We start from the raw sequence: 11,628 nt of genomic DNA on the forward strand, positions 1-11,628 counted from the left end.
AAATAATCATTTTATTCACCTTTTCAATTAAAAAAATCACAAAACAATTAGTTTCAAATATTTTAACTAATTTTAAATATTTTCGTTTCAGAGGATTAAAAAACTAAATAAAATTGGCGAGGCGATAGAGGCCAAACCCTATCATCGGTTTTTTTATTTTTTTTATTCATGTCAGTTTCACCAGAGTTCTAACTTGATGAGCTCGGCCCAATTAAGAATTGCCACTTCTGTATTGTATTGAATTGGTTTCGCTTAGGCACAATGAGACGATTCGATACCGAAGATCAAATACTTGCATCGCTATTATCATACATATGAATATATGCAGTGGATGTAAATTTTGTTTAAATTAAAATTTGTTTATCAATTTAGTTATCTTCAAAGTTTTCCCGTGTGCATTGATTTATAATTGCAAGTGTTGCTTACAGCAGGAATGTTTCTTATCGGGGATATTTTCTGAAAAAAAAACAACTGATTTTCAGAAAAATCCTTGAAAAAGTAAGGAACTGGGTTAAGAATTTTAAATATCCAAGTTAATAGACAACATATTAAAATTTCACCAACAGGATCGTATGCTTCATTTAAAAATAACCTTTAAGACTTTAATCCAGAAGAACGCTTATAATTTACTCAAGAAGTTAATGTATCATTAAAGTTATTGGATATCATAACCACATTCCAATTTATCGAAATAAGAATGATATAATTTAATACCGAATAATTCAGAATTATCACTAAATTAGTGGTTATTGGGACTGAATACTACTACATGTTATACAAATAAAAGTTATAAAATCCAACAAAATTATAAAAATATCTATAAAATCCAGCTGTAGAATGATGATTCATTAAAATTCATTGTTCTGAAAATATTATTAAAAATTAATAGAAAAAAACAATATATATTACTAAAATAACGGAAGTAACTATTTCGTTTCACATATACTCTTCGTATTTATTTATCCATTACATCAGTAGTTTATCCATTAAGGGCGCGAATTTGATAATGACTGAATTTATACTTTGATATAATGGTGGCACTAAGCATTTTCTATATTATAAACAAATAGTAATATTAGGATATATTTTTATCTAATTATTTCCTTTTATTAAATCCGCTATATCTTCTATTCGGTTATTGAAAAATCAAACCAACTATTGGAGCACAAGGTATGACAGGAGCTGGTAATTACGGTCATACACCCATATTATTATCTATCATATTTAGTTATAATTATTAGTTTTTGAACAAAATTTGAAAAAAATTGTATTTGGTTACGACGGTTTACAATATAATTATCAACCAAATTATTAATTTATGGTACCCAATGCTCTTTTATTTGTTACAATATTTTTTTGGATAAGATACACCGTTTAAAAAAATCCACGACTTGAGACTTGGCGAAAAATAAAATAAAATTATATTAAATTAAGTTGCTTATTAGTAAGATTTCTAGAACTATCATAAATGTGTTTCCGTGTTCTGTTGTAAGAAAGTTGAGTTCCTGAAGTACTATTTCAGTCCTAATAAAATAAATAAATGGTTTAAGTGAGTAACTTATTCGTTTTATAATTTTAGTGTTATAGTTAAAACTTCCTGAAAAATCATTTTCTGTGTCGAGTTATTGAGCTTAATGTAAATCTTCAAAATTATATTGTTGCTGACACGGATGATTTATCGTTAGAGAAAGTGTTAAATCTTAAAACTATTAACAATTACACCAACATAATCGTGTATTGCTTCATTTAGAAATAGCCTTTAATCTAGAATAACACTTATAATTTACTGAAGAAGTTAATGTATCATTTAAGTTATTGAAAATAATAAGCATAGACCAATTTATCGAAATAAGGGTGAGATAATTTATTAACAAATAATTCTGAATTAGTGATTATTGGGACTGGACACAAGATATGAAATAAAACTGTGGATATATAACTACTAGATGTTATACAAATAACATAGTCAAAAATGATCTTCACAGTTTGAAATTACAAGATTATTTTATAAAACCAGCTGTAGATAGATGATTTATTAAAATTTATTGTTCTTAAAATATTATTTAAAATTAATAGAAAAAAAATGACGAAATTAATTATTTCATTTCACTCATAGGTAAACTTAATGTAAACCTTTTAAGTTATATTGATGCTGCCACTAATGATTTATCTTTGGAGAGTGTTTAAAATCTTAAAACTATTAATAACTTTTTTTATGATTATATTGATGCCTATTCTCATATAGTACAAGAGCCGGGAAGAAAAAATGTAGTTATTTCACCCCAATTTTTGATTACTTTAATGAAAACTATGTATAATTACTAGTCAAAATTGATGAGTCTGCCAAGTATAGGTAGGGGAATTAAAAAATAGAGGCTGTTTCAAAACCTTAAAAAAACATTAATTTTTCATTCGGAGCTCTATATCTTAAAAACTACCAACAACACTAGAAAATCTAAGAGAACATTATTTAAAGAAGAGTAAAATTGCTGAAATATTAGCCCTAGAGGAGCTATTTACGTCCAATAGTTCTCGAGATATAGCTTTTTAAAGAACGAAATTTCTTAAAAATCATCTGACAGATTAGTAGTTAGCTAATTTATTTTGAGAAATCTATATCTCAGGAACTATGTGACGTACAGATGTTTATTAGCACTCAAATTAAAGATAGTTTAATGGACTATAAATAAGGTAATGACCTTTACCTTCGTAGGAATAGAATTTTCATGATATTTTCTAAAATAAATTGATTTATAGTTGTTCGGACAATAAGTTTGATTTATGAAAAACTTTATTTCGAAACCATTGGACGTACAGATGTTTACCAGCGCTCAAATTAAAGCTAGTCAAATTTACTACAAAATAGTTAATTATGTTTATCTTTGTAGGAGTAGTAGTTTTTATGATATTTGCCAAAATAAACTCTCAAAATGTTACGTAATGTCAAAATAAAGGAAATTTAACTTACTATAATGTAGTTTATGACACTAATATTCGTAGGGGTAGTAGTTTTTATGATATTCACATATGATTATAAATTTGCCAAATGAAAATTTGTCCGAACAATTGTAAATCAATTTATTTTAGCAAATTTTATGTAAACTATTACTCCTACGAAGATAAACATCATAAAATACTTTACTACCTTTTTTCTCCTCTTGGGCTCTTGTACTCTAGCTCTAATAATTTAGAAGATTGTGTTATGAATTGTATAAAAAAAAAAAAAAAAATGTGTTGGTGTTATTTAAATAAAATTTAAATAAAAAGTACTTATTTAAATTTAATTACAAACTATATTTTCAGTTTATTAACCAGATACTAGAAATAGAAGTGCTCTTGAAAACAGCATCAACCTTTTCATTAAAAACACAATTAATTATATTAAAAAGTTTTACTTTCAAAGAATCAGCTTATATTACTTTAAATAAAAGTTTGAATTAAATACACGCATTATAAGTATTTTAATAATTAAATTATTAGTAGAAAGCTAATAAAAATAAAAACTCACGTATTCCATCGACCATCCGTAGAATTAAAAAGAGTCCATTTACTTTATGAAAATAACAAATTCAACAACTCAGGTTTTTTCTATTTTCTTTCTGTAATTGTGATGATAATAATGTGAAACACAATTAGGATATATAGCGTATTCTCATCAATATAAACATATAGGATTTTCATTAGCAAATAATTTTACAGACAGGTAAATTAACAAAATATTTCCACCTGAAAATTTTTCTATTCGCCCTATTTACTGAACACCTATGATATAATTATTATTCAGTTTAATGTATGAAATTTCAGTTTACATTATTTACACACTGACTGATTATTTCAAGAGTATAAGAGATGCGTTAAAATTGACAAATCAATGTGCTGCTTAAGCACCGTGTGTAAATGTGCATTTACAGAGGGTGTGAAATGGTCTAGTTAATATTTTTTGTATTAATTAAGTATTTGAGATATTTTATAATTTTCCATTATTTGAAGAAATACTTGTTATTACTGGAATTTATATATTTTAAAACGGGGGTGTACGTGTATGAAACCTCTCTCACTGACCTATGATCGCTGTATCTCAAAAAACACCATGACTATAAAGTTGAGATTATTAATGGTTGTTCCCCTTAAATTATAGATGTACAATAAATTTGGGTATCCGAAAATTCTTACTCGATGTGGATTAAAACCGTCCCCAAGGCGAAACTCCCCGCTGTTGTTTTATAAATCATGTGATTGTAAAATCCTATGACTCTCTTCTCATTCCCCGAATCATAACAATCACCCAACGAACGACGTGCCCCCGGAAGTTAAAATAGCATTGTGCTATGACATTTTCAAATATATATATATAAATTAACAGATTATTTTAAATGCCTCAGCCATACTATAGCTTCCTTGACACATCTAGCAATCAGCACTTATAAAATGTTTTAGACAGCTATTATATTACATCATAAACTATTAAAAATTAACTCTGATCGGAATTATACTTTTTCTTATGAATCTTAGATTTTTTTTTCTTGTCATTCTAGGAATATTTTATTTTGATATGCGATTACAAAATAAATTTCGCAAGGAACCAACAGCATAATATATCCGAGTTCCTTCCGCTACCATAATGGCCTATTACACAACACAGTATCCGCAAAGCAGTTTCTTGTTCCCATCGGCAGCTTTATGCGATAATGCGAAAACCACATTATATTATTAAGAAAGTAATTAAAAACATATTGATTGCTATATTTTTAATTACTTTCTCCAGTCCTATCACAAGTTCAAAACTGTGCATGACCAAAAATAAATGTTATTCTTAAGAGACTTTGTTACCGAAAATAATGTTTTATAATTCTATATGTAGAACAAGCTTTGCCATAACATTACCGCATTCACATTTTACCGATTTGTCGACAAAGAATGCCATCCTGAGAGCTTTGAAAGGTTTCTGAAATAATCGATTAAGCACTACATAAGTTTCTACCATAACCTTTTAAAAAGAAAGAAAACAAAAATTAAACTGTAAATGGTATTGTTAATGAGTCTTCTAACTTTTTTCTGCTTTAATTCTTAATATTTTCCTCTATTAAAAATGCACGTTACCTATCAACTAAGAAAACATGGGGAGAGAGGGGGGTTTGATAACAGAATACTATGAATTTTTTTTTTAAGTATTTAGATTTCTAGTGGTTTTTCTTTCAGCCCCCAGTAGTTGGACATTACTAGGGCCGTTTGTAGCCGAGGGAGTCAATAGGTCAACTTTTACTGCCTCGTGATTGTAGCGCTATCAGTTTGAATAGGACCAGGGGGTTGACTTATTTCGTGGCGGTCCGACGAAATGAACACCTCTTCTCGATTTACCTCTCAAGTGGAGATCGTTACACCGTAAATAATCGAAGGCAATCCTCCCCGGTCAACCCGCCACGCTAAACCGCGATTTGGTGACTGTGCTATATCAGTTTTAAAATCAATTTGTTGAATGGAGCAACATTGAAAAAGGTGCTAAAATCAGAAAATCGCGTGAAATCTTCTTTATTTGAATGGATAATTAATTGTAGTTTTATTTTTAAAAACATTAGCACCGAAAAAGCGGCTGCTGCCTTTATGAATTTTGAAAATTATTGGGAAAAAAAATTTCATTTATATTATTCGAGAAAATATGTTATTCTTTCTTTTGAAGTACTAGGTAATGAAGATATGAATTTGGATTTATATCTAGGCTTGGTTGTGATGGGCAACAATTGCGTGCTAATATCTGAAAATATTATCGGTTCTAAAGCAGTTATATTCCAATCATCATTAGTACAAATTTTCAATTTATATATCTCTCAAAATAACAAATACTTTAATATTAAACATATTTTTTTAAAGACATTAATAGCTCAGAAATAATAGGAGTCAAGAGATAATTAATTTCCATTAACCTAGATGTAGAGATGAATATGAAGAAAGTTTAGAAGAAAATTACATTGCTATTCACAGATGAGGAAATTTATTTCAAGAAATTTGATGTTTTAGTTTTGTTAAAATATAACTATTTCTAATCAATTCGAAGTAGTTCTCTTTACATTATATCTAATAGTTATGAAATCTAAGTAAATGTTTCCCAACTTAAATTTAGGTATTCAATGCATGACATGAGATACTCTTATGGTGACGACATATAATTCCTAAAATATAAATTTTCAGCATTTAAGTTCTTAAAACTATGTTAAATAAGATTATACTTATCATAAATACTATTAGAATAAATTTAAGACAAATAAAGGACGTTAAATAGTTTTGGCCAGCTTTTGGGGTCATATACCCACTCCACCGTGCGATGGATGGATTTATGTTATCTCCGTATAAATTATCCTAGGGAATGGAACCGGACGTGTAGTTCGTGGAAATTTCCATTGTCAATAAGTTTAACAACTGCTAAAAGAAATAGATCTCACTACTTATTTTTTCTTTGTAACTGATATTTAAAAATAATTATAGTGATACCAAAAAGTGGTGCAGTTGTTCTGAAAGAAGTTCTGTAGAAAAACCACTGTGTGGTTATTCTGGTGGTCGGAGTAGTAGAATTAATATTTAATTGGATGGACCCTACTTTTCACTGTTCTAATACCAGTTATGCTGCATTCTTCATTTCCTTGTGATGATTCGTTCGTTGAAGCGATCATCAGTTTTTGCATTCTACTGAGGGTCATAAAAAAGTGTAGTAGAGGTTCATTTTACATCCGCTTCATAAACCTGAGAACCATCAGTGATTCCATTCGTGTGCAAACTCTATGGATTAGGAAAAAAATATTTTTTTTTTCTGTTTATTACATATAAATGCAACAGGCCCTTCATTGAAAAAGTAAACTATGTCACAAAATTTACCTTATTTAAACTATATTTTTTTAGTTGTATGGAATTATATAAATATAGACTTGGTACACAAGTTTATATTTATTATCTATATCTATATCGTTTTAACGCTATCATAGTGCTTAAAGAGCGCTCACTATAACCGCTAAATTATAAAAACTACTAATTATTTTTTGAAATTAACATAATGTGCAATGTAAAAAAAAGAGATAGATCTATCATGCAGATGGTCTTTGTTTTAGTTAGGCATCAATTTCTTCTGTAGTATTTAGTAGTGAAAAAGTCAGAATTTTCTGATATCTATATATCCAATAATGATACAATGATATAATATATCCAATTGTTCAATTATTTTTCCTTGTACGTCTGACAACACGAGAGAAAAAAATTTTTTTTTTGTGTTTAGCTGCTCTTATCTTATTCCTATTGCTTAATCTTATTCCGTCATGACAAAATAGCGCAAGAGCAACCTCATCCTGTTTGGGTAAAATGGTACGTAATGTTGAAGCAATGATGTTTTTAATTAGTGCAAAATTTTGTTGATTTTGAAATAGATTTACAGAACTCAATGGTTATTTGAATTTTGAGTTGTTTTTTTTCCCAAGCCACTGAATCCGAACCAACCACTAGGATTGGAAACGAAGAAAAAAGACGTTATTGAAATCGTTGAAAAAACAAAAGCTTTGGATGTATGTTTTGCTGTATGCACATATTTCTCTATCCCTCTTCATTTCTATACATCTTCCTTTGGATTAATCGAACTGAAATTCGGTATTTAGGGTTTTCGGCAGAAAATTAATATTAAAATTACAGTCAGAATGTTGTCCCTTTCAAATATTTTTCCCGTTTATTAAAGGTTTTCCATTCTTGTAGCACACCTTTTATTTGAGAAGCGGCATTGAAGACTTCTATGTAAATTGAGTTGGTAGTCTTTTGTGAATTACAACTTTTTCCTCCTCCCTCAACTAGTTTTGCCGCCGTGTTTGAGCATTAATGATACAATTAAAACAACTTTTTAATTGTTTCCAACAAATATGTGGATAAAACATTACCTTATTAGTGGAACGTTGATGCGCGCACTTTTTTTTCCCTCTTCCAATTTATTATTAAATGGTTTATTTATTCTACATCATAGAAATTCATTAAAAGATTCCAACTGCTGCGTAGGATCCGAGCTCTATAACTTCGCGTTTGAGGGTCAGAAGGAAGTGGCCTCTGCTAGACCGTGGCATTGCCCACCTGATTATCCATGATGCAAGAGGCAGCGATATTCAACTACGTACATCTGTGGTCTCAACTGGTCATCATGTTATCTAGAAATATGCTGTCTATGATTACCATTTAATTAGATATAATCAGTTATGTAATGAACGCGATGTTGAACTTGAACTCCCCTGGCCATATTAGGATCTTGAACATAACAAGGTATTCTTACTCAGAAACACTTGTTATTTAATTTGTTTACATTTTTGTCATGAGTACGTTTTACATTTAGTTAAACTCGATTTAAATTCTTATTTGCTCTTATATTTTTTAATAATAATAACAAAGCTTTATTTAAAAATTTATTGTAGCAAAATTATTTTTTTTACATGACTGTGGATGCTCATCCTGATAAATTCACACATGTAAATAAGTTTATATTTAATTTTTGATATTTTCAACATATTGAGTGAATTTTTAGATTTAGAAGTATTTAAACAAAACATTTACTAAAAAAATATATACATATATAAATAAAAAGAAGAAATAAATACATGAATTGTATAAAGGAGGTGAAGATAGTTGACTGTAAATATTATTACATTCACATATTCACATATACATACATTTACAGATCTCTGCTAAACTTACAGGAAGAATCTCTGCCTATAACTCCCTGATGAAGACCTGAAAATTAGGTCGAAACGTCGGCACAAATAAAGAATTCATTTGTTTATTTGTGTTTTTTTTCTGCTGACCCCACCCCTCCGACCATCTTCTACTCTTTCATGAACAATATTAGTTTAGCTAAATATGTTTTCTTCTTTTTAAAGTCTATTTGTTGTGTATGTCAATATATTTTATTGATTGATTTGCAGGTGTTTTTATTGAACTTTGTAACAGTGTATGCTAGGACAAGATGAAAATCCAAAATATATATACAAATCATTTATATATATATAGTTTGGAGGAAGATATTGTTTTGTGAGGAAGTTAGCCATTTAAACTGTGTTAGAAGATTTTAATGAGGAAAATACCTATCTGATATTAAAGACCATGTGCATTGATTCACTTAGTTTAATAAAAATTTGAGAAGATCCTAAAAAAGTTAAAAGTCGATTCTCCAAAGTGGTTCTTCCAGTAGGTTGAATTTAATGAAACAGTTGTAACATGCCAGGCATACCCTAAATACGTAATTTCATTTTCGTGTATAGCCAGTCTCTTCGACGTTAAGTCCCTCATTACTTTAGGTTGAGTTAGGAAGTCGGATATAAACATATTAAACAATGCCGGTAATAGAAAAGAACCTTGTGGAAGACTAGCAGCAATAGGAAGAGTTTTGGAGTGATATTTGTTAATTTGAAAATAAAATTGTTTGAATGGACAGTACGGATCAGGTGAGGAGAATTTGTATGTGAAGTTTATGAATTACTCCATTATGACAAATTGTATCGAATGCTTTTTTTTTGTTCTTTACCATACCAGTATGCTTACTTTCATTGAAGGATTTTGTTATAAAAGTCTGCGAGTCGTGTCAGTTGGCCAATAGTGGAATAAAGCCTGATTCATCAAATGATAAACTGGATCTTTAGCGGGCAAGACTTACTTCCAACTTCCTAGTAAGTGCGAAACAATAGAGAACACTATATTTGTATATTTTTGTTTACTAGCTAAAGCTAGATAGCCAGAAAAAAAACATACAAACTTTTTTTGACAAATGAAATCGAATAGTTAGAGAAAAAAAGTTTAAAAATAAGAAACTTCGATAAGTGAAAATTTATTGTCGTTTTGACCCTGTTCCTTGAAAACTTGAACAATAAATGAGACCGAACACCCAACAATTTTATAATTTACTACTGAACTTTTTTCGCCCATCAATTGTTTTTGAGTAGTTTTTTGGTCTTACTCACAACAGGAGTTTATAAAAGTTAGACTGTTGAAATTGAATGGGTGTTATATAATTTTCCTGTTTGTCTAAATAAACCAAAAATTGTTTTCTAAAGGATGCTATGTAGTTTGTTTTATTTATTGAAATTAAAATCAAGCCTATTATGACAGGAATTTAATTCTTGAACATTAATTAAAAAATAAATAAATAAAATGAACAAAATACGCTACATAACTTTATTATTATCAGAATTTTGAACTTTTATTTTAACCAAAATTTGACTTCGCCACACAAGATCATGAGGCTTCCATCAGTTCAATTTTCTTACTTAAGCATTTGAAGAGATGGACGATGTCAGCATTCGTAGTACAAGTATGTAGTAGTGTATAGTAGTAATACAAGGGTATTCACTCTTGATGTGGATTTTATTAACTTCTTTAAATTAATGTGTAATTTTCATCTATAAAATGTTATTCGACTCTTATAAAATAAGCTGACTATTTTCGATACCCAAACCGTTCAAAAGATAAGCAAGCTGTGGTATTTCGTGTTGCTTATACACAGATGCCCAATGTAAATATAATTGTGAAAATTCTACATAAATATATATATTTTTATTAAAACAAATCGGTGCTACACACAGCTTGGAAGTGTATTCAAAAAGGAAGTATTTTTTATTGTATGTAATCGTGAAATCATGAAAATCTATGGATTTCGGGATACATTCCGTATTCTTGGCTTGTTCAAAGATTTATAATGTATGCATTATTAATTTACATTTATCACAACCATAATATCTTTAACTTATAAAATAGTTTCTTGCGTTACCAAGAACCAAAGTTACAAAAAAAAAAAAGTATTCAGAAAATTTGTCAATAAATTCTTAGGAAGGTGGTTTCCAGGGCTGTTAAGAATTTGACCGTCATCCCTACCGCCTGTTTCTGTAATTAACTACATACAGTCATCTTATTATCTTTAAATAAAAAAATATATATTTTTAATTAGAAGAATGATTTATAAAGGGTGTAACTTACTTGACAACAAGTTACTATAGCATAAAGATATTTATAAATAATGTTAGTTAATATTTTGGAATTCTATTGCTTTATGTTTTTTCAATTATAAAATATTTTAATACATAAAGAAACGAATTCTATTTAATTGTTTTAGCTCATCGTTAAACAATAAAACTTTTTTTAAGGTGGTAATCAATTTTAGTATATTTTATTGATTTTGAGATAATATTAAAGTGTTAATTCTAATAACGAAATTCGAATTTTTGAAACCCATTCTGTTAATATGAGAAATTTGCTTGAAAGAAAAGCGAGTAAAATGTTTTCAGTGCTGCTTCGGTTAGTAGAGAATGTAACCTGAAACTTCGACAAATGTCCACTAGATTCCGCTCGAACCTGTTCAACTTATTTTTTAGGTCCTATTTGTCGCTCATTTTTGTTTTCCAAACGAAAGTAATTTAATTGTTTCATTAATAATTCAAAACCGCGACTAAAATGGCGGGGATAGGAGTGATAAAAATTTGAGACCCCCAAACGACACTTTTCTAATAAAAACTAAATTCACATACAAATTTTGAACCCTCTAAATTAATTTGTAAGGGTTAGAAATGCGGAAAATATTAAAAAGGCAAAAAAAAAATTAACATGCTAAATTTTGGCTAAAATTCA

This window comes from Halyomorpha halys, unplaced genomic scaffold (genome assembly GCF_000696795.3).
Source record: "Halyomorpha halys isolate HHAL.00 unplaced genomic scaffold, Hhal_1.1 Scaffold540.1, whole genome shotgun sequence".
In the NCBI taxonomy this organism is placed as follows: Eukaryota; Metazoa; Arthropoda; class Insecta; order Hemiptera; family Pentatomidae; genus Halyomorpha; species Halyomorpha halys.